General features: G+C 38.1%; 1 protein-coding gene across 8 annotated transcripts in view; it reads left to right on the forward strand.

Annotated features, from left to right (window-relative positions):
- USP54 (ubiquitin specific peptidase 54) overlaps positions 1-14,534 on the forward strand; it is a 100,171-nt gene that overhangs the window by 23,430 nt on the left and 62,207 nt on the right. The window contains exon 1 of one of the 8 annotated variants that reach the window (XM_054690714.1): positions 13,551-13,633. The exons of the other annotated variants lie outside the window; for them this stretch is intronic. The gene's annotated coding sequence lies outside the window, so the exon portion shown is untranslated. Of the gene's footprint in view, positions 1-13,550; positions 13,634-14,534 lie in introns of those variants that run through there. 8 annotated transcript variants of the gene reach the window in all.

Here is a 14,534-nt window from a genome sequence, read left to right on the forward strand (position 1 = left end):
TGGAGTGGAGGATGAATAAGGGGCATAATAGGTGCTCAATGAAGTGTCTGATCAGTGAGTAGATGTCGGTTGAAATGGTGGTAAGTTCTAATGATTCTCAAATTTTGTGCAGGCACCAGATATAGTTATTTATTTATTTATAAAGATTTATTTATTTATTTATATAAGCACTGGGTACAGTCAGAAGCGTGGGAGGGTGAGAGAATTCACCAGAGCCAGAGCCGGGAGCAGAACAGGCAGACTGACGAAATACACTGTTGAGGGAGCAGTGGGCGCAGCCAGAGAGGTCTACAAGCCATGTGGGACCCTCGCCAGCGGCCGGGGATTGAACCAGTGCTGCAGAGGCTGCGGGCAGCTTCGCAGCCCAGGGCTCAACTGCTGTGCCACCGGGGAGGCCCACCACATATATTTAATTCCGTCTTATGAATTAGTAACTAACTTCACTGGAAGATTATGTGGATATCAGAATATGCAATATAAAATTCACAGTCATGGATATAAGTGAATGAGAAAAACTGTCACAAAAACTGCTGGTTTGGGGGTTTTTTTCTTTAACAAAGTTTGATGTTTGTTCATTTTTTGGTCCTATGAGCAATAGATTAAGTAGACAAGAAGAAGTTAGGAGAGAGAAATGTGTGAAAAGTCCATTAATTCCTCCCACCCATCTGCCCCTGTGTGAATTAGAAAAATACCACTCTTTTCTAGCCAAAAGAGCACTCCACTCCCCCAAGAGCCATTGATATTTTTGAAAAGGGAGTTATTTTAAGAGATCTCTGGGGCCTCCCCGGTGGCGCAGCGGTTGAGCGCTGGGTTGCCAAGCTGCCCGCAGCCTCTGCAGTGCCGATTCCATCCCCGGCTGCTCCCCAGCCACCGGAAGAGGGTCCCACATGGCGCACAGACCTCTCCTGCCGCCCGCTGCTCCCCTCAGCAGTGTACTTCGGTCCTTCTGCCTGCTCTGCTCCTCGCTCTGGCTCTGGTGAATTCTCTCACCCTCCTGGGCTTCTGACTGTACCCAGTGCTTGTGTGTGTGTGTGTGTGTGTGTGTGTGTGTGTGTGTATATATATATATATATATATATATACATACATATATAAATAAATCTTTAAAAAAAAAGATCTCTGGTAGTCACATGTTGCATTGCAAAGCTTGGCAATGAGTTATAAATATGGGGCAGTGGTCCAGAGGTAGTGAGGGTCTGAACTGTGGTAATATCATCCTTGAATGAAAGATAACAAAAAACCAAATCTGGCTCCTGTTTCTAAATAGAAATTAGTGACCAATTATTAAACAACTTTCATATTTTTAGGTTATTAGGTGTCTCAGTGACTGCTTGATTACCTCTGGTTTAAAGTTCTTTAATTCTACTTTTAGGGAAAATGAAGGATTTTTGGCCAATATTTTTTATCTCCCAAACTTTTTTTTAAGATTTATTTATTTAGTTTTTAAAAAGATTTATTTATTTATGCATACAAGAGCTGGGGTGCAAGCCAGAGGTGTAGGGGGGAGGGTGAGAGGATGCACCAAAGTGGGGAGCAGAACAGGTGAACTGACTGAAATACACTGCTGAGGGGAGCATCTGGTGAGATAGGAGAGGTCTTCTTTGCCATGTGGGTTAGCTCCCTGGTCAGGGGTTGATCTCATGTTGCAGTGGCTGCGGATAACTTCATAGTGCTGAGATTTAACCCTTTGTGCCATCAGGGAAGTCCTCCAAATCTTTTTTTTTCAATGGGGTATGACTTCACTAGACCCACTATGAATTTATAAATCATTTCATCATTTATGCTGTGATATATGGTATACGATATGATTTTTAAATAAAACATTTAAAAAGAATTTATTTTCTTACATTGTTATTCATTTTTTAAAAGATTTATTTATGCATGCAAGAACTGGAGGACAGGCTAGAGGTGTGGGGGTGAGAGGATTCACCAGAGACAGAGTAGGGAACAGAACAGGAGGATTGACCGAAATACACTGCTGAGAGGAGCAGTGGGAGAGACAGAAGTACACTGCTGAGGGGAGCAGCGGGCAAGTCAGGAGAGGTCTGCTGTGCCATGTGGGTAGCTCCCTGGCTGGGGATCGAACTCATGCTGCTGGCTGCGGATAGGGATAAGCCCTTGCGCCACCAGGGAGTCCCCATTGTTACTCATTTTTGTACAGTATTTGGTTTCTCCCTTCAGGTGTAGTTCCTGTAGCTCTTCCACCATATCACCTCTGAACCATCACCATATTCCCTTATGTTTTTCCCTCCCCTATTTTGACTCCCCTCCCTAACCCTTCCTTGCTGTATGCCTCTGATCTATAGTCAGCTTGCAAGTTTTGTCTTTTTTCTTTTGATTTTAGCTTGGTTTTTCTGTATTCCTCATATAAGTGAAACCATCTGATATTTATCTTTTTCCTTCTGACATATTTGATGTAGTATAGTCCCTTCCAGTGCCATCCATGTTCCTGTGTGAGTTTATCTTTTTTGATTGATGAGTAGTATTCCATTGTGTATGTGTGTGTATATGTTTGCGTGTGTATGTGTGTATATACAACCTTTTTAATCCATTTGTCCTTTTTTTTTTTTTTTTTTTTTAGGATCAGACCATTTTATTGAGGGACTTGGAGGGAGAAAAGAAGGTGGGGGTGGGGGCTGAGATCTGACATCCTCAGACCGGTAGGGATCTCCCCAGCTTCCCAGCAACAGAAAAGCTATTTGTCTGTTTTGGGGCATTTAGGTTATTTTCTTGGCCATTGTAAATAGTGCTGCAGTAAACACAGGAGTGCAGGTTTCCTTTCAAGTTAGTGTCTTTTGGGTAGATTCCTAGGAGTGAAATTGTTGGATCATACACGTAGATCCATTTTTAGTGTTTTGAGGACCCTCGACACAACCTTCTATAAGTGGTTGGACTAGTTTACATTCCCACTAGTAGTGTAAGAGTGTTCCTTTTTCACCACATATTTGCCAGCATTTATTTCCAGTGTTTTTAATATGTCCCATTCTCACTGGTGTAAGGTGGTATCTCATTGTGGTTTTGATTTCCATTTCACTGATCATTTGTAATGGTCAACATTTTTTCATATGCCTGTTGGCCATTAGCATTTCTTCTTTGAAAGAATTTCTTCTTACAAATTTCTTCTACCCACTTTTTGATTGGGTAGTTTGCTTTGTTTTTGTTGCATTGTGTAAGCTCTTTGTAGATCTTTGATATCAGTCCCTTATCAGTTGTATGGTGTGTAAATATTTTTCCCATTCAGTAGGATGTCTTTTCATTTTGATTGCTGTCTCTCTTGCTGTGTAGAAGCTTTTTGGTTTGATGTAGTCCCAGCTGTTTACCTTCTCTCTTATTTTCCTTGCTTCTGGAGATGTGTCTTCAAAGATGTTTTTGAGATTTATGTCAGGGAGTGTTTTGCTTATGTTCTCTTCTGTATACATTATGGCTTCAGCTCTTACATTCAAGTCTTTTATCCATTTTGAGTTGATTTTTGTGTATGGTATGAGAGAGTAGTCTAATTTCATTTTTTTGTATGTGGCAGAACTTTAGGGAATATGAATTTGAATCCAGATTTTAGTTTTACTTTAAGGGAATTCTAGATTATAGATACTTTATGAATTATGGATAATTTAGAAAATAGAGAATGAGGAAAAAGATCCATGATTCCCTCACCTCCCGTTGTTTTTAAAATAGATTTAATAGCTTTTAAAACTTTTAAGATAGTTCATTTAAGGTAATGAAGCCCAGATTTTACATGAATCCCTCATTGGACTTAGTTTACCAGGATTACTGTGTCATTGTCTCCTCTCCCTATAAGTTTGTCTTATTTCACCTGTCTATATTCATGTAAGTATTAATCCCTTAAATGACTCTATTCCCCACTGGACCAAAAGTTTCCCTTTCTTTAATGAATTATTTGCACAATTTAAAAAGTATTTTTTTGAACCAATTTTGCACATATAGAATAGAAAAATAATAGAGGACCTCCCTGGTGGTGCAAGGGGTTAAAAAGCAACCTGTGAAGCTATTCACAGCCATTGGAGCATGAGTTTAATCCCTGGCCAGGGAGATATCCACGTGGCACAGCAGACCTGACTCACCCGCTGCTCCCCTCAACAGTGTATTTTGGTCAGTTTGCCTTTTCTGTTCCCCACTCTGTCTCTGGTGAATCCTCTCACCTCCCCTCACCTCTGGCCTGTACCCCAGTTCTTGTATACATAAATAAATTTTTTTAAAAAGAAAGGAATAGAGAATTTTCATATAATCCTCACTCAGCAGCTTCTAGTGGTATTATATTGTACAATCATAGTAAAATGATCAGAACCAGGAAATTAACATTGGTACAATCCTACTAACTAAAGGCATTTTTTGAACTTAACTAATTTGTCTGTTGTTGTTCTAGGATCTTATGTGGGATCTCATGTTGTATTTTAGGTGTTTTCTTCCTTAATCTTCTGCAGCCTTTTTAGTCTTTCTTTGTCTTCTATATCCTTGACATTTTTGGAGAGTATTGCTCGGTGGTTTTTTTTTTTTTTTTTTTTTTTGGTCAAATGCCCCTTCATTTATATTATCTGATGTTTTTGTATGATTGAACTGAGATGATGTCATTTAGGCAAGAATGCCACAGAAATTAAATACTGTGTTTTCTCAGTGCATTATTCCCATGGGTTTCATGATGTCAAAATGTATTGTTGACGATGTTGACCTTGATCACTTGGTTAATGTGGTTTCTCTTCTGTAGAGTTACTATCTTTCCCTTTGTAGTTAATATCTTGTTGGAGATACCTGGATACTGTCATTTGTGTAAATGTCACCGAGTTCTGTACATATGAATTAGTAGCATTAACTTAGAGACCGCATTGAAGTTTAATTATTGTGAAATGAGTTCACTTGAGACCTGTTCCCTCTAAGCTTCCTGAATCTTTCAGCTGTTTTCATCAAAGGGCTCCTGAGACTCTGTTAGAGCAAATCATTTCTAGTCTTCATCAGTCTCAGTCACATTCATGTTCCAGTCGTCATGAAGTCTTCAATACTACTCACTTGTGGATCTCTGAACCACATTTACCTGGCTCTCTTAGGGTACTAGGCTCTTCCTGGCCCAGTGCCCTCATCTCTCTTTATGCATAAGCCCTGTTACATTTTAGCAAACATTTGAATGACTAAGTTAGGTTTTGTTGTTGTTTTTTCACCATAAACAGAGGCCTCTTAAGAGAAAGAGACTTTTGGTGTGGAATGCAATAGGGGAAAATTAGGGTAGCAGCAGCTGCAGCCTGGTTTATTACTTTGGCCTAAGAAAAATGGCAGCACATTATGTGGTACTGTGACTTGTGAATTAATTGTTCTCTGTATTTCATTATTACAGAGAAATGAATTTTTTTAAATGTCATCAGTTTCTAGAGCTGTACCTCTAATGCTGGCAGTCTTGAGATGTAGTTTAAAATTAGCGTGTCCTTTCTATCTTGTAACAGTTAAAATGTCCTCACTTTCATTTCTGATTTTATTTATATGGGTTTCTTTTTTTTCTTCATTAATTTAGCTAAAGATTTTTCAAAATTCTATTTTTTAAAACAAGTTTTTATTTTCATTATTTTACTGTCTTTCTAGTATGTGTTTATATGTGTTTAGTAAGGGAATTCTTTTACAATGTATTCATATGTCATATCATATGTACACTTCTTATTATAGTTTGTCAATTATACTTCAATAAAGCTGGAAAAGATGAATTTATGAAAAGCTTAACATATCAGATGCTGCTTTGTTTAATAAAATACAAATTTAGTAGGATTACTGAATTTAATGTAGTTTTACAAATTATGTGTTTTCTCAGGTAACATATTCTATAAAAGCCCAGTTTCTTGTTATGAGTCCAATTCTGTGGGATCTAAGGTTTATGTAATTCAGGACATGCTACGTAAGGATAATTTTTTTTTTTTAAGATTGATTTATTTATACAAGAACTGGGTACAGGCCAGATGTGTGGGAGGGTGAGAGGATTCACCAGAAACAGAGTAGGGAACAGAACAGGCAGACTAACTGAAATACACTGCTGAGGGGAGCAGTGGGTGAGACAGGAGAGGCCTGCTGCGCCATGTGGGTATCTCCCCGGCCGGCCAGGATTGAACCTGCACTGCAGAGGCTGTGGACAGCTTCACAGCACTGTGCTCAATGGCCTGTGCCACGAGGAAGATCCCTAGAATAATATTTTTAAATAGAAAATGTGATAGTGGATTTGAAGGGCCATTGCAAGAGAAGGACACTAAAGCTTAATTTTCATTAAGTTCTTGATAAATCTACCTTTATTGGGGTCTGCAAAATGGTTGGGAACCACTGTTTTCTGTCATCTCACACATAGAAAGATTTTTAGTCTACTCACAGGAAATCAGTGTTTTCAGATTGGGAACAATATGAGACATATCATTTACTAACTCTACTACACAAGGAAATAGGTATTTAGTAGTAAGATGACATACATCCTCCCCAGTTTTGGCTTTTAATTTCCCAGAAGTTTACCTGATGTTATAGACAACACAGTAATGCAGATTGTTTTTACAATAAATCCCAGGAGTTAAGTAATGATTAGGTATAAAGGAGATTAGAGATAAATAAATGCAAGAATTTATGTTCAGAGCTTCTATTCCTTCATGATTCACTCTTGGTAGTTTGTATATTTCTGGGAATTTTTCCCTTTCAGATTATAGAATTTTGTGGCATATGATTGTTCATTGTAGTTTCTGATAAACCTTAATATTTCTGTGGTATCAATTATAATGTCCTCTTTTTTTTTTTTTTTTTAAAGGGAGGGAAAGTTTATTGCGCCCCGGGCGGACCTCACGCACCCAAGGTGGGGGTCAGTGAAGCCGCCTATAATGTTCTCTCTTTCATTTTTGATCTTATTTTTATGGGTTTCCTTTTTTTCTTTTTCTTTCTTTTTTTTTTCTTGTTCCTTTAGTCTTTATTTTCTTTATTTTTTGAATTTTATTTTTATATTCCCCATACAATTGCAACCCCCTTATTTTGACCCCAATCCCTCCTTTCTCCCCTCCCCCCCATAGTGTGTCTCTGGTTCATAGTTATTAGTTGTTTGTTGATTTTGATTTTTTTCTTTCTTATAGTAATTCTTTTTCCTGGTCCCTTATTTAGATTTTCTAGATTCCTGCTATGAGTGATACCATCTAGTGTTTTTCTTTTTCTTTCTGGCTTATTTCGCTGAGCATGATCCCTTCTAGCTCCATCCATGTTGCTGCAAATTGCATGTGTTTATCTTTTTTGAAGGCTGAGTAATATTCCATGGTGTATATATACCACATCTTCTTGATCTGGTCATCTATTTTTGGGCATTTGGGTTGTTTCCCCAGCTTAGCTATTGTAAATAGTGCTGCTATAAACATAGGGGTGCAGGTGCTCTTTGAAATTAATGTTTCTGTGTCCTTTGGGTAAATACCTAGGAGTGGAATTACTGGATCATAAGGAAGCTCTATCTTTAGAAGGTTGAGGAGTCTCCACACAGCTTTCCATAGTGGTTGGGGGTTTCCTTTTTTTCTTAGTTAATTTAGCTTACAATTTTTCAGTATTGTTTGTATTTTTAAAAAAACAGCTTTTATTTTCATTGATCTTTTCTACTGTCTTCCTAGTATGTGTTTATGTATTTCAAGTAAGGGAATCCTTTTACAGTGTATTCATATGTTATACCATATGTACACTTTAAATATATTACAATTTAATCTGTCAATTATACTTCAGTAAAGCTGGAAAAGAAGAATTTATGAAGAAGTTTATTGAGGATCCCTCAGTCTATTCAGCAATAGTAAAATATAGGTTACTATATCCTCTTTAGATTTGGGAGCAACACAGAAATAAGATTCTTTATTATTTTTTTATTTTGTTGAAGTAAAACTGGCATAGATTAGTTTTAGATGTGTGATGTAATGATTCAGTACTTGTATATGCTATGAAAGTATAGTCAACATCTATCGCCATGCATAGCTATAAAATTTTTCTCTTGTAATGAGAACTTTTAAGATCTTTTCTATTAGCATCTTTCAAATATGCAGTACAATAATGCTAACTATAGAAGCCATGCTTTCCATTACATCCCCATTACTTATTTTGTAAGTGTAAAGTTTGTATGTTTAGACTTCCTTCACCCATTTCACTCCCTAAGCCCTAGCCACAAAACCTTTTTCCTTTTCCTATAAGATTCTACATGTAAATAAGATCATATGATATTCATGTTTTTGCCTTATTTCACTTAGCATAATGTCCTTGAAGGCCATCTTTTTTCTGAAAATGGCAAGATTTCCCTTTTTATGATTAATAGACCTGTGTGTGTATATATATATATATCATATGTACACATTTTCTTTATTCGCTAATCCTTTGGTGGACACTTAGGTTGTTTTTGTATTTTGGCTATTGAAAATAATGCTTCAGTGAACATGGGGATGCATAGGTATATTTGAATTAGTGTTGTTTTCATTTTCTTAAACAAATATTGCATTTGCTGCATCAGTTATTAGATAGTTGTATTTTTAATTTTTTGAGGAACTCCTTACTGTTTTCCATAATGGCTACTCCAACTTACATGCCCACCAACAGTGCATAAGTGTTCCCTTTTTTTTTTTTTTTAATATCCTCACTTGTTATTTCTTGTCTCTTTGATAAGACATTTTTAACAGGTGTGAGGTGATGTCTTGTTGTGGTATTGTATTTCCTTGATTATTAGTGACATTGAGCATACTTTGTTGACCCCCTGTATGCATTCAATGGAAAGATAGATGTTAGGATCCTCTGTCCATGTGTATATTTTTATTTTTTTTAAGATTATTTATGCATACAAGAACAGGCCAGAGTTGTGGGGGGGTGAGAGGATTCACCAGACAGAGTGGGGAACAGAACAGGCAGAGTACTGAAATACACTGATGAGGGGAGCAGCAGGCGAGGCAGGAGAGGTCTGCAGTGCCAATTGGGTAGCTCCATGAATGGCCAGGAATTGAACTTGTGCTGCAATGGCTGCGGATAGTTTCATAGGCTGTGTATTAACCCCTTGCGCCACCATATATATAAAGTGTTTTTTTTTTTTTTTTTACTTTCATGCAAGGCAGCAAGTTTTAATTTAATTTATTTAACCCCTTGATTGAATTCTTTTTAAAAAATTTTTTTTTAAATCTTTTTTTTTTTAAAGATTTATTTATTTATACAAGCACTGGGGTACAGTCAGAAGCACGAGAGGGTAAGAGAATTCACCAGAGCCAGAATGGGGAGCAGAGCAGGCAGAAGGACTGAAGTACACTGCTGAGGGGAGCAGCGGTCTGCGCACCATGTGGGACCCTCCTCCAGTGGCCGGGGAGCAGCCGGGAATCGAACCAGTGCTGCAGAGGCTGCGGGCAGCTTTGCAACCCAGCGCTCAACCGCTGCGCCACCGGGGAGGCCCTTAAAATTTTTTAAAAATAAATTTTATTTTTATATTCCCCATACAATTGCAACCCCCTTATTTTGACCCCAATCCCTCCCCGCCCCCCCCTTTTTTTTTTTAGAGATTTATTTATACAAGCACTGGGTACAGTCAGAAGCGCAGGAGGGTGAGAGAATTCACCAGAGCCAGATCGGGGAGCAGAGCAGGCAGACTGAAGTGCACTGCTGAGGGGAGCAGCGGGCGGCAGGAGAGGTCTAAGCGCCATGTGGGACCCGGCCTTCGGTGGCCGGGGAGCAGCCAGGGATTGAACCTGCGCTTCAGAGGTTGCGGGCAGCTTCACGACCCAGCGCTCAACCTCTGCACCACCGGGGAGGCCCGATATATATAAAGTTTTAACTGAGTCACATTAATGTAATAACATCTTGCTTTATAAAATGAGGCATATATTGGGAAGTTTAAAAATAAATTTATTTAGAATCGTACTTTTAGTAGTATCATAATTTATAAATGGAAAAAGGGATTATATGACAAAAATTTATAGTAAAATCCATGTGATAATATGTCTAGTAATAACAAATACTTGGAGATAATGTAATTGGCTTTGATCCACTTCCATTCCCCTTTCTCAAATGGAGTGGGATAAAGCTCCTTAGCCCCTGCTGATGGAAGGGAGTGAGAACTCTAAACATTGCTGTAATAGAAAAATATATTGTCCTTAAAATTATAGAAATTTTTTTTTTAAGATTTATTTATTTATGCATAGAAGAACTAGGACGTAGGCCAAAGGTGCAGAGGGTGAGAGGATTCTGCACAGACAATTGTGGAGCAGAACAGGCAGATTTACTGAAATACACTGCTGAGGGGAAGCAGTAATACCATGTTCTAAAGAGACTGACGGTTAGTTAGCAAGGAGAAGTAGCAGTTGTAAATTATTAATTGTAAAGACATTTAATAGTGAAAGGTTAAAGGAAATTAGGACAGTAGGCAGATGCATTAATGAGCTCAAGATGATCTTTGTGGTTTCTGTTATTATATGATATCTGTGTTGATTATCTTTAATGGGAAAGGGACTAATGAGAAGGAAATGTTTGAAATGTAATAATAGTAATAACATTTATGTAACAATTACTGTATGTCAGACACTGATTATTAGCATGTGGCTAGTATTAACTATTTTAAAACCTTATAATAAGCAGTAAGATACTATAGATATGGCATATAATTACTGGTATTTGAAGTGTTCCATGAAATTGAATTCATTGACTGTTGACTTACCATTACAAATATAATTTCTTCAGTTACTTACAGGTAAATGTCTAGAGTAACAGAAAGTAGAAAGGTGAACAACTTTCCCTGGTTAAACTATTTGGATGTCTCATTAAAGAGCAGTGTGACTTCCTAGTGTTTGGGTTGCTTTAGACTTTAATCCCTCATTAGAAACTGAAATAATCTTTATGGTTATTCCATTCGAATCATTGATCATTAGTTGAACATGATCATTCGTTGTAGACTTGTAAAAATGTTACCCTATTCCTTGTAATAGCTCATTTCTTTGCTATCTTAAGTTAAATTTTGTATTTTTAAAATAATTGTGAAAACATTTTTCCAAGCACATAGCTAAACTCTGCTGATTTGTTGCTTATCCCATATGAATCTAGTGTTCTCTTTATACAACTGGAAGAATTAGTCCTGATAGTTTACTAGCTTCTAGTATTATGAGGTATTCAAAACAAATTTTATTTTGCTGCTTTTAGATATAGCAGTTTACTCATTTAGTGAATTCATTGTTTATTCTTTGTTTTAATAATGTGGTAGCACATCCACATTCCTATCACATTAAATCCCACCCACTATGTGTAATAGGTATTTCAGTGTGTGAAATAATCCCATTTCAGACCCAGGGAACAAAGTTTAGGACATCAACGAATCAAGTTATACAAGCGCGTAAAAATGTGAAAATTGAACCCCTGTTTTCTAAACCAAGTCTGGCACTAGCCCTCTTTGCACAATATTACAATTACTCTACATCATTTGCATCTTACAACAACTTGACATATTCTGTTTTGAGCCCTTTTCATGGAAATAGTGTCAAAGCTTTATTCCACTTTATTTTGTCCTAGTATTTGCACTTTTTTGTGTTTGTCTTTCTTTTTTTTTTTCCATTGAAATTGCCAATATTATTTGGCATGGATATTATCTACTAGCTTAATGATTTCGTCATGATTTTCCATCGAATCAATATGTATGATACACTTTTTATATAATTAAAAAATTACAGATAAAAATTCCTTTTCAACTTAAAAAAATTTGAAACTTACTGATAACTTGCAAAAAAGAGGTACAAAGAATTTCTAGTTGTGAACAACTAGAAAAAATTTTTACTGATAAGTTGCAAGAAGAGGTACAAAGAATTTCTTTTTTTTTAAAAATTTAAATTTTATTTTTATATTCCCCATATAATTGCAACCCCCTTATTTTGACCCCAATCCCTCCTTTCCCCGCCCCCCACCCCCATAGAGTGTCTCTGGTTCATAGTTGTTTGTTGATTTTGATTTTTACTTTCTTACAGTTATTCTTTTTCCTGGTCTCTTATTTAAGTTTTCTAGATTCCTGCTATGAGTGACACCGTCCAGTATTTTTTTTTCTTTTTCTTTCTGGCTTATTTCGCTGAGCATGATCCCTTCCAGCTCCATCCATGTTGCTGCAAATTGCATGTGTTTATCTTTTTTAAATGCTGAGTAATATTCCATGGTGTATATGTACCACATCTTCTTGATCCAGTCATCTATTTTTGGGCATTTGGGTTGTTTCCAAAGCTTAGCTATTGTAAACAGTGCTGCTATAAACATAGGGGTGCAGGTGCTCTTTGGAATTGATGTTTCTGTGTCCTTTGGGTAAATACCTAGGAGTGGAATTGCTGGATCATTTGGAAGCTCTATGTTTAGTAGGTCCAGAAATCTCCACACAGCTCTCCATAGTGGTTGGACCAGTTCGCACTCCCACCAACAGTGCAAGAGAGTTCCTTTTTCTCCACAACCTCGCCAACATTAGTTGTGGCTAGTTTTTTTAATATGTGCCATTCTCACTGGTGTCAGATGGTATCTCATTATAGTTTTGATTTGCATTTCCCTGATTCCAAGTGATGTTGAACATTTTTTCATATGCCTGTTGGCCATTTGCATTTCCTCTTCAGAGAAGTTTCTTTTTTGGTCTTCTGCCCATTTTTGGACTGGATTATTTTCTTTGTTTTTGTTGAGTTGCATCAGCTCTTTGGTACAAAGAATTTCTATATAGTCTTCAGCCAACTTTACCTATTATTACATTTTATAGTTGCTTTTAAATTTCTCTCCCTCCCTCTTCTTTTCCCTCCCTCCCTCCATATACACACTCACATTTTTTTTCTGAATTACTTCAGAGTAAGTTGCACACATTATGTTCTTTTGCCCCCAGTACATCAGCATTGCCTAAGAACTTTTTTTTAAAATGATTTATTTAGGGCCTCCCCGGTGGCGCAGCGTTTGAGTGCTAGGTTGCGAAGCTGCCCGCAGCCTCTGCAGCGCCGGTTTGATCCCTGGCTGCTCCCCGGCCACCAGAGGAGGGTCCCACATGGCGCGCAGACCTCTCCTGCCGCCCGCTGCTCCCCTCAGCAGTGTACTTTGGTCCTTCTGCCTGCTCTGCTCCCCGCTCTGGCTCTGGTGAATTCTCTCACCCTTCCGCGCTTCTGACTGTACCCAGTGCTTGTATAAATAAATAAATAAATAATCTTTTAAAAAAAAGATGTATTTATACAAGCACTGGGGTACAGACCTGATGTGCGGGAGGGTGAGAGGATTCACTAGAGACAGAGTGGGGAGCAGAACAGGCAAACTGACAGAAATACACTGCTGAGGGGAGCAGCAGGCACGATAGGAGAGGTCTGCCATGCCATGTGGGTATCTTGCCGGCCGGCTGGGATAGAATCTGCACTGCAGAGGCTGTGGACCGCTTCACAGCACGGCGCTCAACTGCCTGCGCCACCAGGGAGGCCCTACCCAAGAACTTTTTTAAAAATATAATTTATATGTATATATTTTTTACATCATTGTTCATTTTTGTACAATGTTTGCTTTTTCCTCTCAGGTGAAGAGGAGGGATTTCCATAGAATTCTCACTGCCAGTTCACGAGTGCACCATTGCCATAGTCCCTTGTGCTCTTCCCTCTCCTGCAGAGTGTCTCTGGTTGTCTGTTAACTTTTTTTTTTGGTAAATATTTATTTATTTATATACAAGAACTGGAGTGTAAGCCAGAGGTGCAGGGTGGTGAGAGGATTCACCAGAGATTGTGGGGAGCAGAACAGGCAGATCTACTGAAATACACTGCTGAGGGGAACAGTGGGCGAGGCAGGAGAGTTCTGCTGCACCATGTGGATTTCTCCCTGGCCTGCCGGGCATCGAACTCATGCTGCAGTGGCTAGCGATAGCTTGATGGTGCTGTCTTTAACCCCTGCACCACCAGGGAGCCCCTAATTTTGTTTTTTTAATTATTGTTATTTTTTTCCTCTGACCCCCTTTTTTTTTTTGGTTTGCCTGTATTCCTCCTATAAGTGAAACCATCTGATTTTTTTGTTTTTCTTTCTTACTTCGCTGAGCATAATCCCGTCTAGCTCCATGTTGCTGTGAATGGCATGAGTTTATCTTCCATTGTGTATATGTACCACATCTTCTTGATCCAGTCATCTATTTTGGGGCATTTGGGTTGTTTTCATATCTTACCTATTGTAAATAGTGCTGCAGTAAACGTAGGGGTGCAGGTATCCTTTTGAATTAATGGTTTTGTGTCCTATGGGGTAGTTTCCTCGGAGTAGAATTGCTGGGTCATGTGGGAGCTCCATTTTTAGTTTGAGGAACCTCCACACCACACAGCTTTCTGTAGTAGTTGGACCAGTTTGCCTTCCCACTAGCACTGTAGGAGAGATCCTTTTTCTCCTCATTCTTGCCAACATTTGTTGTTGCTAGTTTTTTTGATATGTGTCGTTCTCACTGATGTAAGGTGGTATCTCATTGTGGTTTTGATTTGTTTTCCCTGATTTAGTGGATAGTGCATTGGATGCATTGGACTTCTAAGAACTTTTTTTTTTCTAAGAACTTCTTTCAAAAAATAGAT

The sequence above is a fragment of the Talpa occidentalis genome, unplaced genomic scaffold, assembly GCF_014898055.3.
Source record: "Talpa occidentalis isolate TD23 unplaced genomic scaffold, MPIMG_talOcc4v2.1 talOcc4.8, whole genome shotgun sequence".
In the NCBI taxonomy this organism is placed as follows: domain Eukaryota; kingdom Metazoa; phylum Chordata; class Mammalia; order Eulipotyphla; family Talpidae; genus Talpa; species Talpa occidentalis.